The 20,262-nt window shown below is 50.7% G+C and overlaps 1 protein-coding gene across 2 annotated transcripts in view; it reads right to left on the bottom strand.

Moving 5' to 3' along the window:
* The window catches only part of HPCAL1 (hippocalcin like 1), a 118,209-nt gene extending 103,685 nt beyond the window's left edge, over nt 1-14,524 (bottom strand). The window contains exon 1 of one of the 2 annotated variants that reach the window (XM_069580194.1): nt 13,799-14,524. The gene's annotated coding sequence lies outside the window, so the exon portion shown is untranslated. The remainder of the gene's footprint in view (nt 1-13,798) is intronic. The other variant, XM_069580198.1, reaches the window with a different exon arrangement.
* Nucleotides 14,525-20,262: the final 5,738 nt, after the last annotated feature.

Below are 20,262 nucleotides of genomic sequence, written 5' to 3'. Positions count from 1 at the left end.
TAACAAATTCTAATAATGTACTATGATAGATTTCCATTAATTCAAATCGTCACAAGTATGGAATTTATGGGTTCCAGCCAGTCTGACTATAAAAAGAAACTTTGCTAAGTAAATTAAGAGGATAAACAAGATTATCAGAGGAATGCCTTCTTGAGGTTCCTTTTTAAAACCTTTTTTTTTTCTCCCAATTGCAAAACAAATATAGGCCCATGGGTGAAATTTTAGAATGTAGAGCAACACACCAAAAAAAAAAAAGAAAAGAGAAACTCATGATCCCATGGAGCTTCCCAGGTGGCTCAGTGGTAAAGAACCTGCCCACCAATACAGGGGACACAGGTTCGATCCCTGGGTCGGGAAGAGCCCCTGGAGGAGGAAATGGCCTCCAGTATTCTTGCCTGGGAAGTCCAATGGACAGAAGAACCTGGCAGGCTACAGTCCATGGGGTCATAAAACGCTGGACATGACTGAGCGACTGGGCACGCACACACACACAATCCTGCCAGACTCACCTGCTGTTAACAGTTCAGCATATTTCCTTCCCTTCCATTTTCTCTGATCTTTTTTCCCCTCCTAAACATAATGGGAAAGAAGTTGTCTGCACAGTTCTACATCTTGCTTTCCAGCCCTGTATTTAGACGACACATTTAAATTGCTTGTTTTCAACCCCTTTAGCAAACACCTACTAGCTTACTATCAGAAATGTGCTCATTTCAAAGAATTCTCTGTAACTCATTAAAAAGACCAATCTGAGGTGAAAACCAGTCAAGAATTTACATCAGTACATACACTCTCATCTGAAAATGATACAGTCACTTGTTTTCTACAAGACTCCCTACTTCTGACATCTCTCTGGTTCACAGTTAGTCAAAATATGAAGCTCAGTTCACCAGTTTCTTAGATCGTGAGTGGCATGACCTCCCAGAAAAAAATAGAAGTGCCCCATTACACCCAGGAGGGCAACATCTACATCCTCTAACTGGCTTTTCTTGCCAGTGTGTCCTCTGAAAAGAATTGTAAACAGTTTCCAAGAAAGGCGCAGATCTAGACCCTAAGATCTCAGCTCAATCACCAACCTTCCGTGCTCCCACAGCAAATACCCCGCTGAAATCAGGCTCCTCCTTGGTACCAGGAGTCCTTGTCTTCTTAATCTCAGTTTCCTTAAGACATGGCACCATCCCGGGCACAGAAAGTTATAAAAAGGCCTTGAATGGATGGATGGATGGTTGGATGGATGGATGAAATACAAGTCCTCTACTAATCCCAGTACCTTCTGCCCGACCCCTTCCTTCTAGTTTGTGCTCCACAAATGTGTTCTTCCGTATTCTCAGTCTCTCTGAATGGTAATGCCAGCTCCTCACATAGCAGTTGCATCTGTTTCCTAAGAGGTTTTTATTTGTCTGTGTGGAGGGGGCTGACTCTTCCTTGTAGTGTGTGGGCCTCTCTAGTTGGGCGTATGTCCTGAGACATGTGGGATCTTAGTTCCCTGATCAGAGATCAAACAATATCCCCTGCAGTGGAAGTGAAGAGTCTTAACCACTTGGCCGTCAGGGGAGTCCCTCATGTTTACATTTTTAAGCATTTTTTCCTGGTTTGTAGAGTGGGCAGAGAAGTTAGAGGCTGTCTAGCCCCGAGCTGCTTTGACAAATGAGGAAACTGAGATCTGGAGAGGAAAAACCTCTCACACCAAGTGAAAGCCAGACAATAACAGGATGGGTGGGCAGGGGTGGGGGGCGGGTGGGCTGGTGTTTCTCTCCACCAGCCCACGAAGCCGCAATGCCTTTCAGACCTCTGTCCTGTAGTTTTCATGAAAGTGTAAAACACTCGCCACCAGTGACCGCACAGAAAGCAGCATTAGTACACCAATCACACATTCAGGCCTGCCAAGCAGGCCCCTTAGCCAAAGTGCTAAGTTTTAAATAATTCAATTCACTCACCACCCTACAATTGAGAGAAAAGGATGATGGTTCAGCCACACATCTGGACATCCACTGTGTCCCAGGCTCAGTGCCAGGAACGGGGGCGCCATGGAGAAGAAACCCACAGGTCCTGGCCTGCAAAGAGGCCCACTGCCCGGGGAGAGGCAGACAGCTCAGTACTCAATCTTCGAGGTCAGGCCCTGGAGATGCTCATCAGCAAAGGACCTGGAGAACACACCTGGGAGCCTGAGCTGTCCTCCCAAGAGGGGCAAGGGTGACACTGGCTCCCCACTGGGCGTAAAAGAATGAGGGGTGAATCAGCCAGGGCCCTCCAGTTAGACAGATAAGCATACATCTTATATCTTGTGCATGCACACACATACATGTGTGTGTATGTACACACACATACACTAGTCCCCCTTATCAGAGAGGGATACGTTCCAAGACCCCCAGTGGATGCCTAAAACTGCAGTCAGTACTGAACCTTATATATGCTATATTTTTTTCCTATACAAATACCCCTATGATAAAGTTTAATTTATAAATTAGGCGCAGTAAGAGATAAACAACAATAACTAATAATAAAATAAAACAATTATAACAATTCACTGGAATAAAAGTTATATAAATACGATCTCTCTTTCTCTGTCAAAATATTGTCTTATACTGTATTCATCCTTCCTGTGATGACATGCGATGATAAAATGCCTACACGAGATAAAGTGACCGAATGACATAGACACTGAGATGTCACGTTAGGCTCCTACTGACCTGTTGATGTGTCAGGAGGAGGGTCATCTGCTGTAGGTGGTCCTGGATCACTGACCCAGGGAATCCCAGGGGGACAGAGTGGGACAGCGTGAGATTTCCTTATGCCACTTAGAATACCACGAAATGCAAAACTGGGGAATTGCGCCTTTCTAGAATTTTCCATTTAACATTTTTGGGCCACAGTTGAGCACGGGTAATTGAAACCGTGGAAAGTGAAACCATAGATGAGGGGAGAAACAAAGTAAAGTCGCTCAGTTGAGTCCGACTCTTTGCAACCCCATGGGCTGAAGCCTACCAGGCTCCTCCACCCATGGAATTTTCCAGGCAAGAGTACTGGAGTGGGTTGCCATTTCCTTCTCCAGGGAATCTTCCCAACCCAGGGATCGAACCCAGGTCTCCTGCATTGTAGGCAGGCACTTTACCGTCTGAGTCACCAGGGAAGTCAATGATGAGGGGAGACTACTCTCTAAACATGTATAGATTGATTCATTATAGAAATTGGCTTACATGGTTTGAGGCCAAGAAGTCCTAGACTCTGCCATGTACAAGCCAGACAGCAGTTCAAGTTCAAAGGCCCAAGAACCAAGAACACTGAAGTCCAAGGACAGGAGAAGATACACATGCTAGCTCAAGAGAAAGAGCCAATTCTTCCTTCCTCCGTCTTTCTGTTCTACTCAGGCCCTCTGTGGATTAGCTGACGCCTCCCCACATTGCTGAGGACCATCTTCTTTACTCCATCTACTGAATCAAACGCTAATTTCTTTCAGAGACACCCTCACAGACATACCCATACATAATGTTTTACCAGCTACCTGGGCATCTCTTAGCCTTGTCACATAAAATTTAAAAATAAAATTTAATCTGACACGTAAAATTAATCATCACAGATGAGATCTTTCTAAGCATCGTCCCGATTATAGTTATTCTCCGAGGCCACTTTCAGAGTAACATTCCATCATCCACCCATTTGGGGGCTCTGTGCCTACCATCCTGTCGTAACTCTCTTCATTAACCCCCTAATAGGAGGGGGCATCCCCCAAAGAACAGCTAATATAGCAGAAACAGGCTAGGAGCTGCAGCAGCCAAAAGCTGGGAAGCAATGCTGAGATTGAGTAATGATGATAGCTATAGTGATGCTAGTGATCATGATGGTGATGATGAGGATAAGGATGATGTGGTTGAACTAGAGAGCCGACAACTGGCCCAGGACAACACACGGAGGAAGGAGCTATGAGTTGGGGGGGACACAGTGAGACCTTGACCCTGCTTGAGTGTCCTCGGTCCAGAGAACCTGGAATCCCTTGCCTGTGCTACACTTTCCCCTCCCCTACTCCCACCAACAATGCTGAAATAATTCCCAAATGCCTAAGTTTTCACTTTACAGCTAGCTCTGAGAACGATCAGCCAGGCCATATTGTTTTTAGGTCAGGTAATAGCGAATTGCTGAGAACATATGCTAATAAAAAGCCGCAATCCTTTATCCTGTCTTTAGAGAGAATGAAGAGGAAAATGCAATCCCCAGAGAAAAAGAAAGCCTAAGTTTTGGCCAGCAAGAGAGCGGGGCCTCAGCATCTGTCCCAGGCCTGCCTGTGCCTTTACTTACCGGGAGGAAGAAAGACCCCCAAATGAGCCGGAGCAGCCACTACGTCCTGCCCTCCACCCCTGGACGCTGTGCCAGGCTGCCCAGGCTGCGTCACCAGCGGTGGCACTAACCCCGGTCACTGAAGGATCTTTAATAAAGCCTGGCTCCTGCCATCACCCCACGCTCTGGGGAGGGCTGGGAGGGACAGAGAGGGCGAGCCTACCGCCAGTCCTGTCCCCCTTCCCCTCGGGGGACACCACCTCCTGCCCCCCTACGACTCAGCCACACTGGTAAATACAGAAAATTGCACGACGTTGTCACAATCATCTTGAAACCCAGGCAATTGATTCGGAGAGGTTCTCAATTCTCTAGAAACGCAGGCAATTGATTCGGAGAGGTTCTCACTTCCTCCAAAAGTAGATTACAGAGCAGAGAGGAGAGAGAGGATGGGAGTGACAGGGAAGGGTGGGGAGCTGCCGTCAATTCTGTTTTCTGGAAAAGTCCTGTTAAAGCACAGGAAGGAAGCAGAGACCTGAGCATTTTGCTGATGGAGGGAAAACGGCGCTGTGATCCATACCCATGGCTGCTTGGAACCACAGTCCTGCCCACATTGCCAGCAGTCCCCTTCAGCCCATCAGCACCCCCCTGTCCAAACTAATGAATGCTTTCCAAGCCCAGGGGGAAAAGAATTGGGAGGGTGGGTTGTGTCTGCTAACGGCTGCGGAAGAACTCACAGCCCTTCAAGTTCAGGGCCACTGTGGCTGCATCAGAGACCCTGAGACTCTACAGAAGATGCAAGCTGGGACAATCCAACGTGGCAGCTTCCCAAACACCAAATCATGACACCCCTCCCGCCCCGCACACCCAGCTCCCTTCCACACACATTGACAGGCTCTCCCATCACATGCCTGGTGACCTCAGTCTGGGTCAAAATGTGGCTAATGAAACCAAATTTGGAAAGAAATCCTCAGTGCCAAGGAAGAACTGCAGCCTCCTCCATTTCTGCAGACAGGTGACCAGCCCAACGCAACAGGTCTTCTATATCCAGGCTTCATGAGATTGTCTGATGGGAGGCCCAGAACCCCTTCTTGTTCCTGAGTAAGTTCAGGCTCAGAAAGCCTCACTTGGCCAATAAACCACAGAGCAGAGACAGACCAGAACCCCCATCCACCTGACCCCATCCCTGGTCTTTCCATCTGACCCCACCCCAACCCCACCACCTGACCCCATCCCTGGTCTTTCCCTGGTATATTCCTGCAACAACCCTGATCTCTCAAGAAGAAACAAGACACCACCACTGTCCACTGTGAAAGTTCTCTGCATCAGTGGGGGAGCAAGACCACTTGTGACCTGGGGGTCTACACACCGGGCCCACGTGTACCCATACACACTGGGTGCACAGTTTCCGTGTCTCGGGCTGCCCACCGGTAAAATGAAGTTTCCTTCTGCTCCTTTCCTCAGAAAACAAAAATGATGCAAGAAGAAACTTCTGAAACGCACAAGGCGTGAAAATGCAGGTATTCCCTCCCTCCCCCAGGGCCTCCCTCCATCTACAGACCAAGAGACCTCTCTGCGTGTCCCACACTTACACTGAGTCACTCCTACCTGGTCAGCTGTGAACCAGGTATGAAGGAGTTTACATTGCTTGAGAGGCGATGGCAGGAAAAACTGCAGGGCAGCCCCTAACTAGCAAATATGCATGGAAAAGAAAGTAATTCTTGGTTCCTCTATTTTCTGATTTGGGCATTCTCCCTCCACATTTCCATTTCAAAAAATGGGTTTCATCCCACTTGCCTCACACGTACCTGCTGAACTAATCCAGTGCAGTAGGGCCTCACACCACAATGACACATACTGTATTTTTTTTTAATATTTATGTTTATTTACTTCCTATTGGCGGCACTGGGCCTTCATTGCTGTGCACAGCGTGGGAAGGTGGCCTTTCTGTAGTTGTGGAGAGTGGAGGCTGCTCTCTAGTTCCGTTGCTTAGGCTTCTCATTGCAATGGCTTCTCCTACAGTCAAAGGCTTTGGCATAGTCAATAAAGCAGAAATAGATGTTTTTCTGGAACTCTCTTGCTTTTTCCATGATCCAGCGGATGTTGGCTATTTGATCTCTGGTTCCTCTGCCTTTTCTAAAACCAGCTTGAACATCAGGAAGTTCACAGTTCACGTATTGCTGAAGCCTGGCTTGGAGAATTTTGAGCGTTACTTTACTAGCATGTGAGATGAGTGCAATTGTGCGGTAGTTTGAGCATTCTTTGGCATTGCCTTTCTTTGGAATTGGAATGAAAACTGACCTTTTCCAGTCCTGTGGCCACTGCTGAGTTTTCCAAATTTGCTGGCATACTGAGTGCAGCACTTTCACAGCATCATCTTTCAGGATTTGAAACAGCTCAACTGGAATTCCATCACCTCCACTAGCTTTGTTCGTAGTGATGCTTTCTAAGTCCCACTTGACTTCACATTCCAGGATATCTGGCTCTAGATGAGTGATCACATCATCACGATTATCTGGGTCATGAAGATCTTTTTTGTACAGTTCTTCTGTGTATTCTTGCCAGCTCTTCTTAATATCTTCTGCTTCTGTTAGGTCCATACCATTTCTGTCCTTTATCGAGCCCATCTTTGCATGAAATGTTCCCTTGGCATCTCCAGTTTTCTTGAAGAGATCTCTAGTCTTTCCCATTCTGTTCTTTTCCTCTATTTCTTTGCACTGATTGTGAAGAAGGCTTTCTTATCTCTTCTTGCTATTCTCTGGAACTTTGCATTCAGATGCTTATATCTTTCCTTTTCTCCTTTGCTTTTTGCCTCTCTTCTTTTCACAGCTATTTGTAAGGCTTCCCCAGACAGCCATTTTGCTTTTTTGCATTTCTTTTCCATGGGGATGATCTTGATCCCTGTCTCCTGTACAATGTCACGAACTTCATTCCATAGTTGGTTCAATCGGTAAAGCATCTGCCTGCAATGCAGGAGACCTGAGTTCCAGCCCTGAGTCAGGAAGAACCCCTGGAGAAGGAAATGGCAACCCACTCCAGTACTCTTGCCTGAAAAATTCCATGGATGGAAGAGCCTGATGGGCTACAGTCCATGGGGTTGCAAAGAGTAGGAGAACAGTGTGGAGATTCCTTAAAAAACTGGAAATACAACTGCCTTATGACCCAGCAATCTCACTGCTGGGCATACACACCGAGGAAACCAGAATTGAAAGAGACACGTGTACCCCAATGTTCACTGCAGCACTGTTTATAATAGCCAGGACATGGAAGCAACCTAGATGTCCATCAGCAGATGAATGGATATGAAACTGTCGTACATATACACAATGGAGTATTACTCAGCCATTAAAAAGAATACATTTGAATCAGTTCTAATGAGGTGGCTGAGACTGGAGCCGATTATACAGAGTGAAGTAAGCCAGAAAGAAAAACACCAATACAGTATACTAACGCATATATATGGAATTTACAAAGATGGTAACAATAACCCTGTATGCGGAGAGAACAGAAGAGACACAGATGTATAGAACAGTCTTTTGGACTCTGTGGGAGAGGGCGAGGGTGGGATGATTTGGGAGAACGGCATAGAAACAAGTATAATATCATATAAGAAACGAATCGCCAGTCCAGGTTCAATGCAGGATACAGGATGCTTGGGGCTGGTGCACTGGGATGAGCCAGAGGGATGGTATGGGGAGGGAGGTGGGAGGGGGGTTCCGGATGGGGAACCCGTGTACACCCCTTGCGGATTCATGTTGATGTATGGCAAAACCAATAGAATATTGTAAAGTAAAATAAAATAAAATATAAGGAAAAAAATAATAAAGTTGTTAATTTAAAAAATCTTTAAAGACTGAAGTAGGAATTTAGTGGATCCAGTTTGGGTGGGAGGAGAAGGAAGACACCGTGTCCACTGGCCTGCCTCACCCTCGGAGTCCCACTTCCAGCCTCCCAGGGCCCCCACCTGCCTCCAGAAACACGTCATCCTTCAGCTCAAACAGTGCTTCTCCCCAGGCCTGGGGCCAAGGCAGGAGCTACTCTCCAGGCACCTGTCAGCTCCACCAGCTCATTGGATGGTCTCCCCACCCAACAACTGCAACCAAGCTCTCTGGACAGGGATGAAGCCCAGGCCTAGCTTTCAGAGCCAGGCTTGGAGCAGGGCTACAGGAGGTGTTTAGCAGTGGGCTTCTCTGGTGGCTCAATAGGTAAGGAGTCTGCCTGCAATGCAGGAGACCCAAGTTCAATCCCTGAGTCAGGAAGAACCCCTGGAGAAGGAAATGGCAACCCACTCCAGTACTCTTGCCTGAAAAATTCCATGGATGGAAGAGCCTGGTGGGCTACAGTCCATGGGGTTGCAAAGAGTCAGACACGATTGAGCGACTTCACTTTCACTTTTCACTTTCACTGAAGAAGAGAATGAACCTGGGGGGTGGTGGGATGGAAAAGGAGATGAAGAAATTGAAAAACTGACCTGAGGACAGCGTGCCTGCAGCAAAGGAATGCAAGCCGAGCTCCAGCCTGAGGGATGAGACTTGGGAAGAAGAGGCATGAGGGTGGGGAGAGAGGTGGGGCAACAGGGGGCTGACCCATTAGATGGGTAGAGAAAGAAGGGAGAAGGGGCCAGAAACACAGGGTGGGGTGGGAGGTGTGGAGGGACTCTAGGCTCTGCTGTGATGTGTGGTAGCACGGAGCACTTCAAACCAGTCCATCCTAAAGAAACCAACCCTGAATACTCACTGGAAGGACTGATGCTGAAGCTCCAATACTTTTGGCCACCTGATGTGAAGAGCTGACTCATTGGTTAAGACTCTGATGCTGGGAAAGATCAAAGGCAGGAGGAGAAGGGGACGACAGAGGACGAGATGGTTGGATGGCATCAAGTTCATGAACTTGGGCAAACTCCTGGAGGTGGTGAGGGACAGGGAGGCCTGGTGTGCCGCAGTCCATGGGGTTGCGGAGAGCCGGACACGACTTGGCGGCTGAGCAACGATGAAGTGTGAAGCGCACGCAGCAGCGCTGGGCCGGAGCAGCGGAGAGCTCACCGAGGCGACAGCAGGCGCCGACCAGGCGGACGCCTCCCTTGCTGAAGGGGACACACGGCAAGGGAAGACTAGCTAGGACACCAGCGTATTCCAGCAATTGGGGAAGACTTCCCTGAGGGGAACGACACGTCCCTCAAAGCTTTATTCCTGTGTCTAGGATCAAGGCGGCTTTATCCAAGGAGTAAGAGTGGAACAATCCTGAGTGTTTCTTAGCCAAGGGTCAGAAACCCGTCACTAGCTCCTCAAAGAAGACTTCTCATCTAATGAGGCAGGCCCACCCCAGTCTCCTGGCTTCCTGCCAACTTGGGTTGTACCTGAAACTATAAAAAGAAACAAATACCCAGAAAACACAGCAGCTGGACTAGCAAGTGGGGGTGGGGGTGAGGGGTGCACTGGGATTATGAAGGAATATAAGTACAGCAAGCGAAAGTCGCTCAGTCATGTCCGACTCTTTGCAGCCCTATGGATTGTAGCCTGCCAGACTCCTCTGTCCATGGGCTTCTCCAAGCAAGAATACTAGAGTGCAAAAAAAAAATAAAAGAATACTGGAGTGGGTAGCCTAATCCTTCTCCAGGGGATCTTCCCAACACAGGAATCGAACCAGGGTCTCCTGCATTGCAGGCAGATTCTTTACCAGCTGAGCTACCAGGGAAGCCCCTATGAAGGAAAATGAAAAGGTAAAAAGAAAGCATCTTGGCCACTCCAATGCAGCAGGGGACGGAACCTGAGGCCTTTCAGAAAGTGTCTTTACTTAGTCACGTGTCACGAACACCAAGATGTGAACCTTTGCCTCTGAAATTCAATTTGACTTGAAATGACACAGCCAAGGTGAGGCTCTCTGAAAGGATTCACTGTGCTTTTCAGATGATTTTTTAAAAAATTCTTTAGACTTGCACCTTGCTCAGTGCCTAATACATGTTCCACCTGTCAAACTGTATGGATTACTTTAAGTTACATGAAATACACACTAGTAGATTCCAACGCATTTTTTTTTCTTCTTTTTGGTGGAAAGTGATTTGAAAGAGTTTTTTTCCATGGGACAAGTGGCACCAAAAGACCCTAAGTCCGCTCTGCTGTCTCCATACACGATTACCCTCCGTCATCCTGATTGGAAACTGAGCCCAAAGAGAAGAGGATAAGACCCGCACGAGATGCACAGATGCGCAGCCTTGCGGGTGGGCATGAAAACATACAAGGAACCCGACGAGACTACAGGAGAATGGTGAGCCCCAGAGTAGAGCGTGATTAAGCCTCCAAGGGCTCTCTTTCCCCAGCACAATGACATCAGGGGCTGACAAACTAGCAAAACACACATAATCCTCCATCAGGTCTGAGCCGGCAACTCATAAACTGGAAGTATCAACCTGCAACAAACAAGCACAGTTTAGTTCTTGCTGGAACGCTAAATTCTCATACAAACCCAATCCTCAACCTAGATAAAATGTCAGCTGCTGAGAGGCTTACTCTCCAGTGCCAAATAAACTCTGGGGCTCCTTATTAATTTAGTATCCTGGATTATCAGACCGTGGCACTTCACCACTTCCAAAGGGGCAAGGCAAGTTCTTATCGTAAGTTTGGGGGAAGGTCTGTTGGAGGAAGGGGAAGACAGACTACTCCGATGAACAAACACTCACCATCTTATTTCATGGGAATGATGAAATTATGTGTGAAGAGCCCTGAGGGCAGGAATTGCAAGCCCTGGATGACACCCCTACCTCTGCACCAGATGAAACTCCACAGAAGCTCCAGGTAGAAAGGGGGCTTGGTGAGTGCAAGGCCGGGGCTAGGGAGTGTGGGCCAAGAGACCCCACTCCTTGACCTTCTGTTTTTCTAATTCTGCACAGCCCTGCTGCCAGAAAGGGACTTTAGGAGAAATCCTGAAGGAATTCGTTCAAGCTTTTCATTTGTCTTGGAGTCTCTCTCGAGAAGGGCTTGTTGAAAATGAGTGGGTCATTGGCTAGTGTTGGGGCAAATCTCTGTTCTTCTGGGCATTTGACTCCCAAAGCCAGGTCTCCCAAACTATTATCACACATTGACGTATGCTTCCCAGCTTACAAAAGTCGGAACACAAATGGAGCAAGCAAGGCAAGAACATGGCACCACATCCCATGGCAAGCGAGAGGCAGAGTCCCTGGCCTTCCTTCCAACACATTATCCAATAAAACCTCAAGAGCTCAGTAATTACAGGCGCTTTCAAAAGTGAAACAGAAATAGATCTAAGTCCATAACACTGGTTTCCTTAAGACAAAGGCTGGTTTTAACTCAGGGGGAGGGGGAAATCCCAGCTTTTGGTCTGTCTTCTGAGCAGACAAAGTCAGACTGATTTTTTTTTTAATATTATTGTTGAAATCTGATTATGGGGATGAGAATAGGATTCAGATCAAGAGCCCTCTTCTCCTCTAGGATATAAAATCTTTTTATGGAAACACGAAAAGCAGGTTGCATTCTAAGTGTGCTCCTGACACGAACTGAGGATGACAAATTAGCGTATTATTTGGTTCCCCTGGCCTGCAATCACTGTGGAGATCTCAGGGCTTGGGTCCCAACGGAAGGCAGACCAAAGGAACCGAGCCAGAGGTTTCTGCTCCTGTGTCATAGAAGCCTGCAGAAGCTTCCTTGAGAACACCAGCGGAGAGCATCAGACACTTGGAAAGGCAACCGGACCCAAACGCAGCCTCTGCCCACTCCATGCCAGCGTTTCATTTTGAGAACCACATGTACCATGAGGTCAGCTGCTCCCTTGGTGAAAGTTGTTTTTTGGTTTTGTGTTTCTTTTTTTTCCCCCCGTCTGAGAAGGGTCCTGAGAGGAAGAAACCAGAGATGAAGGGGAGGAATTCCGGGCTATGGCAGAAGGCAGGCAGCAGAGCAGCCCTGGCCAGCTCGCCCTGCTGGATCTGAGCAAGCGCTCTGGTGTGGCTGGCCGGACTCCGCCTGAAAGCGAATGCTGGTTAGAGCTGCGTTGCACAGTCACTGCAGTTCAATGAGCAGCAGGTTTGACACTAAACATTAAAAATTAAGGCGTGGAACTAGGAGAAAACAGTTCCACGCAGACCCTCAGCTTCCTGCACAAGGCTGATCAGAGGGAGAAGGGATATTGGAGGGCGGGGGGTGCAGAACGTAGGGCGTTCGATGTCAGCGCCCAAGGCAGGACTCGGCATCCTGACAATCATGCTCCTCTAGGGGGTAATGGATGTTGGCGGGGAGGAAAAGAGGGCAGCCTTCCGCGTGACCAGGCCTGGTCAGGGATGCCCCGGGAGCCCGAGATGCGTCTCTGCGGGGAGTGCCACTTTCTCACCGCTGGGCTCCCAGATGGCAGATCCGCACGCCCCCGAGGAGTAGGCACTTGTTGAACAAAAGGGCTCCTGACTCCCGCAGCCTCTGCTTTCGGCCAGGAGAGGGACCCCCGCTCGGGCGCGCCAGCCTTAGCGGCTGGAGAAGGGCGGGCGCCCGGCGCTGCGCACTCCTGCACCTTACAGGCGGCGCCGGCCCGGAGCAGCGGCGGGTAGACGGCGCAGCCGGCCGCCTAAACTTTCTCGGGTCTCCGAGCTTCGTGGTTAAGTTAGGGCGGCGGGAGAAGCACACGACACACAGGGCGGGGGGTGGGGAGGGGGGTGGAACAGGAGCCTCTCCCAAGATAAAGGGGGAAAGAAAGGATTTTTTTAAAGTGAGATGCTAATCCAGTTAACATAACACCTACTGTGTGCCGGCACACGGCCGAACGAGAGCGAGCTTCGGTGTTTCTCATTTTAACCGTCAAGACAGACCCCGAGGGAGGGGGGAACTGTCCCCATTTGATAAGAAAACCGCGATCCGGGATGGTGGCGTATCGGGCACAGGCGGCGCGAGCGCGAGTCTCCGCGATGCCCCGGCTCCTAACTCCGCCGCAGGGCTCTGCCCGCCACCCCTCCGCCTGGGAAGGGGCGAGCAGATGGCCGCCGCGCCGGCCCCCTCCCCTGGCCAGAGCGCACAGGCGACTCACGTGGGCCGCGTGGACCTGTCCCCGGGTGGGGGTCGCCCGGCTGTCCCCGAAGCCCGGGCTAGCCACCCCCCACCCCCGGCCTCGGATCCCTGCTCTGTCTGTAGCTCCGCACTGCGCCGGCCGGCCGGGACCCGCGCGGCTCTGCGCTCGGGTCTGGTCCGCCCACGCCCACCTTGCCCATCCGCACCCCGACACGCACAGCCGCTCACACGCGATACACACTCCGCGCACCGGTCCCCACCAGCGACTGCGCCCCGACACGATTCCACAAACGCAACCCCAAAATGTGCCGATTCCAGCTGCACACACGGATGCCCCACGAGGACACGCCATTCCAGGGACACACCGCCGTACTCAGTCAACCACAACTCCACAGCGCAGAGAAACACAATCACCGCCGGCACACGCGCACACAAGCACACACACGCACACACACACACACACACACAGACGCAGAGAGCCCGACCGCAGCACACGCCCCGTACCACCCGCAGCCCAACCCCTTTCCTACCTGCTCCGTCGCAGGACTCGATCTGCCGAGCTCCCCGAGCCCAAGTTCCGCGCCGCCGGCGCTGGGGGCGGGCACGGGCCGCTGTGAGGGACTGGCGCGCCGAGGCCGGGGAAGGGGTGCCTATGAGCGCGGGCCTCCGTGCGCCCGCAGCCGCCGCGTTGGCCCTGCGCTCATCGCCTCGCGGAAAGACAAAAGGAAGCCGGCAGAGAGGGAGGGAGCGAGGTGGAGGCGCCCGCGCGTCCGCAGAGCCGCCTGTCCGCCGCCTGCAGTAGCCGCGGCCCGCCCGCCAGCCCCGGGAAGGAAGGGGACGCGAAGGCGGGGCCCGGAGGCGGGGAACGGAGGCGGGGCGCGAGCTCAAGTTTCCTGAGGACCCACCCCCGCTCGACCCCGCCCCTCCATTTAGCCCCGCCCACCAACCCACGGCGATCCCGCCCCCTTCTGGCCCCGCCGCGCCACGCGTCCGCCCTCTCCACGCTGGCCCTTTGCTGTCTTGACCGGGTCGCAGCCCTGAGTGGATCTCGAGGCAGGGGGCGGAGCCAAGCTCCAGCTCCGCCTTCCTAACCTTTGGCCCCTGGCCTGAGGGTGTGGGAGAGGCCTGTGGGGCGGTGCCCGGGAGAGGACCGCCCCGCGTCCTCCCGGGTTCTCTGCCAGGAAGTGTGGCCCCGGTGGCCCAGGAGGGGGAAGAAGCCTCTCAAGTCGCCTACGGCCGCTGGCCAGGCCCCTTCTGGTACCACCCCCCTGCCCGTCCCGCAAGCAGATGGCACCAGCCTTCCCGCGCCTGGTTCAGGGAAGGAGCCCGGGGCCCTGGCGGAGGGAGGCCTGGGTTCCAGTTCTGGTTGCCTTTGCTGACTCGAGGCCGTTTGGACAGGTCCATGGACCCCTTCGGGCTTCCCTGGTGGCTCAGCTGGTAAAAGAATCAGCCTGCAATGCGGGAGACCTGGGTTCGATCCCCGGGTTGGGAAGATCCCCTGGAAAAGGGAAAGACTACCCACTCCAATATTCTTGGGCTTCCCTTGTGGCTCAGCTGGTAATACACCCGCAATGCGGGAGACCTGGGTTCGATCACTGGATTGGGAAGATCCCCTGCAGAAGGGAATGGCAACCCACTCCAGTATTCTGGCCTGGAGAATTCCAAGGACTGTACAGCCCATGGGATCACAAAGGGTTGGACACGACTGAGCGACTTTCACTTATTTCACTTAGTATAACATCCTGAGGTTCATCCGCGTTGGAGCATGTGATGTGATTTCCTCCCATATTAAAGCTGAATACTATTCCATTATATGTAGAGGGCTTCCTTGATAGCTCAGTTCATAAGAAATCTGCCTGCAATGTGGGAGATCTGGGTTTGATCCCTGGGTCAGAAAGATCCCCTGGAGAAGGGAAAGGCTACCCACTCCAGTATTCTTGGGCTTCCCTTGTGGCTCAGCTGGCTAAGAATCTGCCTGCAGTGTGAAAGATCTGGGTTTGATCCCTGGGTGGGGAAGATCCCCTGGAGAAGGGAATGGCTACCCACTCCAGTATTCTGGCCTGGAGAATTCTATGGACTGTACAGTCCATGGGGTCACAAAGAGTCGGACACGACTGAGCGACTTTCACTGACTTGGACTCCTTCAGCCTCGGTTTCCCCACCTGTAAAATGGACAGGAGCAGGCTTCTTCCAACCCCTCACTCCCTGACATTCAGTGGGTCTTCGGTCTCTGCTGAAGAAGGGGCTTGGTTGCCACCTCATCCTCTGGGCTAAGAGCCCCTAGGTCTCAGGGGGAGGTGGACCCGTGTTTCATGCAGACTTTCTCGTCTGCCTGCCATGTGGTGAGCAGCTAACAGGCAAAAATGGGGGTCTGTGCCTCCCAAGGCCCCTTGCCAGTGGCTTCAGAAAATCTGGGTTCTAGAAGAGCAGATAGGCACACGCCCCCACCTCTACCATCACCGCCTACCCCAAACATCCCCGAAGAAAGGTAACCACAGAAACAGCCATAAATGTGGAGCTGGGCCTTAGTGTTAGGCTGAGACAAACTGTCTTCCTAGCGTCTCCAGGGGAAAACTCAAATCTCCATCAAATCCTCCTCCACAAAAGCACGGTGAGTGGAACCCCCACCACACAGGAGACTGCAGAGAGAAATGGTGGTGGGTGGTTTTGGGGGGAATTGGCTGGTGGCAGGGGGCTGGCAGGCAAGGTGGTCTGAGCGCAGACCCCTCTTTCTGCAGGCAAATGACAAAACTGTACCCAGAGGGAGTAAGTCTCTTAGGCGGCCCTGAGTGAAACCTTAAATGCTGCAGGAGAGCTCTCCCTGCTGGTGCAGTGGGCAGGATCCGCCTGCCAGTGCAGGGAGCACAGATTTGACCTCTGGCTCTGGATGATTCCACATGCCACCAAGCACCTGAGCCCAGGAGCTACAACTACTGAGCCCGCATGCCACACTTATTGACCCCTGCTGCCTAGAGCCTCTGCTCTGCAACTAGAGAAGCCACGCAATGAGAATCCCATGCGCTACTAGGAAGAATAACCCCAACTACTCTTCCTAGAGAAAGCCCACATACAGCAACAAAGACCCAGTGCAACCAAAATAAATCAATAAATGTTAAAATGCTGTGTGACAGCAAGAACAGTACCAGGCTGTGATGACATCATTGGAGCCAGCTGTGGTGACATCATTGGAGCCAGCTGTGGTACCCAGGGCCTCCATCTTTCCTTCTCAGCAGAGACCAAAGTCTTTACAGGCCTCTTGCCTAGCTTCCGTAGCTTCGGGTGTCTCTTGGCTTGTAGGTGGCTGTCTTCTCCCTGTATCTTCACATCACCTTCCCTCTGCGTGTCTGTCTCTGGTTTCCCCTTTTATAGGAACTTAATAAAGGAGATCAGTCCTGGGTGTTTTTTGGAAGGACTGATGCTAAAGCTGAAACTTCAGTACTTTGGCCACCTCATGTGAAGAGATGACTCATTGGAAAAGACTCTGATACTGGGAGGGATTGGGGGCAGGAGGAGAAGGGGATGACAGAGGATGAGATGGCTGGATGGCATCACTGACTCAATGGACGTGAGTTTAAGTGAACTGCGGGAGTTGGTGATGGACAGGGAGGCCTGGTGTGCTGCAATTCATGGGGTCACAAAGAGTCGGACACGACTGAGCAACTGAACTGAACTGAACTGAATCAACTACAAAGACCCTATTTCCAAATAAGGTCACAATTCCAGGTACCAGGGGGTTAGGACATCAACGTATTTATGGGGGATCTATTGGACCCATACAGAGAAGGCAATGGCACCCCACTCCAGTACTCTTGCCTGGCAAATTCCATGGATGGAGGAGCCTGATAGGCTGCGGTCCATGGGGTCGCTAAGAGTCAGACACGACTGAGCAACTTCACTTTCACTTTTCACTTTCATGCATTGGAGAAGGAAATGGCAACCCACTCCAATGTTCTTGCCTGGAGAATCCCGGGGACGGGGGAGCCTGGTGGGCTGCCATCTATGGGGTCGCACAGAGTCGGACACGACTGAAGTGACTTAGCAGCAGCATCATTGGACCCATAACAAGTGTCATATAATTTGTCTTCCATTCGATGGCTGTGAAAACTTCAAGTCAGGAATGATTCTGATTATTCTTAATGATATTTGACTTACTTTTGTGCTTTTTTTAAATTGAGGTATAGTTGATTTGGCTTTCTTGGTGGCTCAGACAGTAAAGAATCTGCCTGCAATGCAGGAGACCAGGGTTCAGTCCCTGGGTGGGGAAGATCCCCTGGAGAAGGGAATTGCTACCCACTCCAGTATTATTGCAGAGAAGGCAATGGCACCCCACTCCAGTACTCTTGTCTGGAGAATCCCATGGGCGGAGGAGCCTGGTGGACTGCAGTCCATGGAGTCGCAAGGAGTCAGACATGACTGAGCAACTTCACTTTGACTTTTCACTTTCTTGCATTGGAGAAGGAAATGGCAACCCACTCCAGTGTTCTTGCCTGGAGAATCCCAGGGACGGGGGAGCCTGGTGGGCTGCCGTCTCTGGTGTCGCACAGAGTCGGACACGACTGAAGCGACTTAGCAGCAGCAGCAGCAGCCAGTATTATTGCCTCGAGAATTCCATGGACAGAGGAGCCTGGCAGGCTACAGTCCACGAGGTCACAAAGAGCTGGACATGATAGAGTAACTAACACTCTCACATCAGTAGGTAGTTGATTCACAATGCTGTGTTAGTTTCAGGTGTACAGAGAATTCCCCGGCAGTCCAGTGGTTAGGATTTCACTGCCGAGAGCACAAGTATATGTGTGTGTGTGTATTCTTTTTCAGATTCTTTCCCTTTATATGTTATTACAAAATACTTGCCTTTTTGGTCATTATTTCTAAGATCTCCTTGGAAATGAAAATTCCCATTCACCTTCTGCATAAGACAGATATTAAATATTTTCATCTATTCTATTTTGTATGTACAAAATTTGTTTTTAGAGTCTATCTTTTTTATTTAATTTATTGAAGTATAGTTCATTTACAGTATTTCAGATATACAGCAAAGTGACTCAGTTTTATATATATATATGTGTGTGTGTATTGTGCCCAGTCACTCAGTCGTGTCTGACTCTTTGTGACCCTATGGACTGTGCCCCAGGAGTCTCCTCTGTCCATAGGATTTTTCCAGGCAAGAATACTGGAACAGGTTGCCATTTCCTCCTCCAGGGGATCATCCTGACCCAGGGATCAAACCCAGGTCTCCCACATTGCAGGTAGATTCTTTACCACTGGGAAACCCTTATGTGCATATACATACATATACATATATGTGTGTTGCTGCTGCTGCTGCTGCTAAGTCGCTTCAGTCGTGTCTGACTCTGTGCGACCCCAGAGACGGCAGCCCACCAGGCTCCACTGTCCCTGGGGTTCTCCAGGCAAGAACACTGGAGAGGGTTGCCATTTCCTTTTCCAATGCATGAAAGTGAAGAGTGAAAGTGAAGTCACTCAGTCGTGTCCGACTCCTAGCGACACCATGGACTGCAGCCTACCAGGTTTTTACAAAGTATAGTTCCCTGTGCTGTATAGTAGGTCCTTGCTGGTTATCTGTTTTATATGTAGTAATGCGCATCTGCTAATTTCAAACTCCTAACTTATCCCTCTCCACCCCCTTTGCCTTTTGGTATTCATAAATTTGTTTCCTGTGTCTGGGATATGATGCTGTTTTTGAAGCACTCTTACATATGCTATCTCTAACATTCTTGAGATTCTTTCCCCTGTTTATAGATGAGGACACATCTGCTTGGAGAAATGAGGTGTCCAACGTTGCATATACAATCAGTGATAGCCAGGTTTAAAGCCAATTCAAAATGTTACTGTGCTGGGCCCACACAGGCATTGGGAAAAAAAAAAAACCTACTTAAATAAACTATTTGTAGTACTTTGCTGAACTTGAGTGCCTGTCTTACTAGGGAGGTTGTTTCAAATAAATGAAGTTCTAGCTCACAAACCCCTGCTCCTGAACGTTTGAGAAAGCGGAGGCCAGCGTGTTTCCAGGTCCTCTTTTGATTCATTTGTAATTACGATGTAGCTACCAGGAACAGAGTGGGCAAGGTGGCTCCTCTGGCTGCCCGCCCTTCTCCCGACCCCAGAAGCTCAAAGCAGAGAAAGCAGGCGGAGCACCTGCTGGCAGCACCAGCAGGAAGGGTCACTCGATTCTGTCTCTGGTCAGCAGTGATCAGAGGTGCAGAAATGAACCCTTAACCATCTAGCTTATCCCTGACGTCCACTGGTGTTCGTGACCGCCCCTGAGGTGGATGCTGCGAACTTTGGGGTCACCCAGGGAATGTGACTCGGGGGCACGTCGCCATGGGTCTCCCTTTCTCTTTTATCCTTGCAAGCTCTGGGGCGGTGGTGGGTGGTGGTCAAGACTAACTAGAGTGTCCCTTCCCCTAGAGCAACCACCCTTCTCTGGACTGAATCAGGTCCCTCCACGCCACCCCCCGCAATTGATACCCTGAAGACCTAACACCCCCAAAGTGCCTGTTTTTGAAGCTAGGCCTTTTAGAAGATAACTAAGATTAAATGAGGTCATAAAGCTAGGATCCTAATCCCTTCGGGTTGGTGGCCTTGAAGAAGAGGAGGAGAGAATGTGATCTCTCCCTCAGTCCATGAGGGAGAGGCCATGTGAAGGCCATGTGAAGACACAGCAAGAGGGAGGCCATCTGCAAGCCAAGAAAAGAGTCCTCACCAGATTCTGAATCAAGTGACGCTTCCTCCTCGGACTTCTGGCCTCCCAAGCTGTGGGAAATGACCGTGTGTTCTATAGGGCCCCTAGTTAGGGGTCTTCCGATATGATCCCCTGAGGTGCCTCAGACACGCCTTACATATCTTCCCATCTTCTATTTCCCATCCATCTGCCCTGCTGTCCCTCTCTAATCCCAGGGATGGGAGCCCAGACCCCAACCTCAGGACCAGGGGCTTTCAGGACCTCGTTCTGTTCCTTGAGCAGGGCGTCGGCCTC

This window comes from Ovis canadensis, chromosome 3, assembly GCF_042477335.2.
Source record: "Ovis canadensis isolate MfBH-ARS-UI-01 breed Bighorn chromosome 3, ARS-UI_OviCan_v2, whole genome shotgun sequence".
In the NCBI taxonomy this organism is placed as follows: Eukaryota; Metazoa; Chordata; class Mammalia; order Artiodactyla; family Bovidae; genus Ovis; species Ovis canadensis.
Note: the sequence above shows the minus strand (reverse complement) of the source record. Positions and strands in the feature narration are given on the sequence as shown.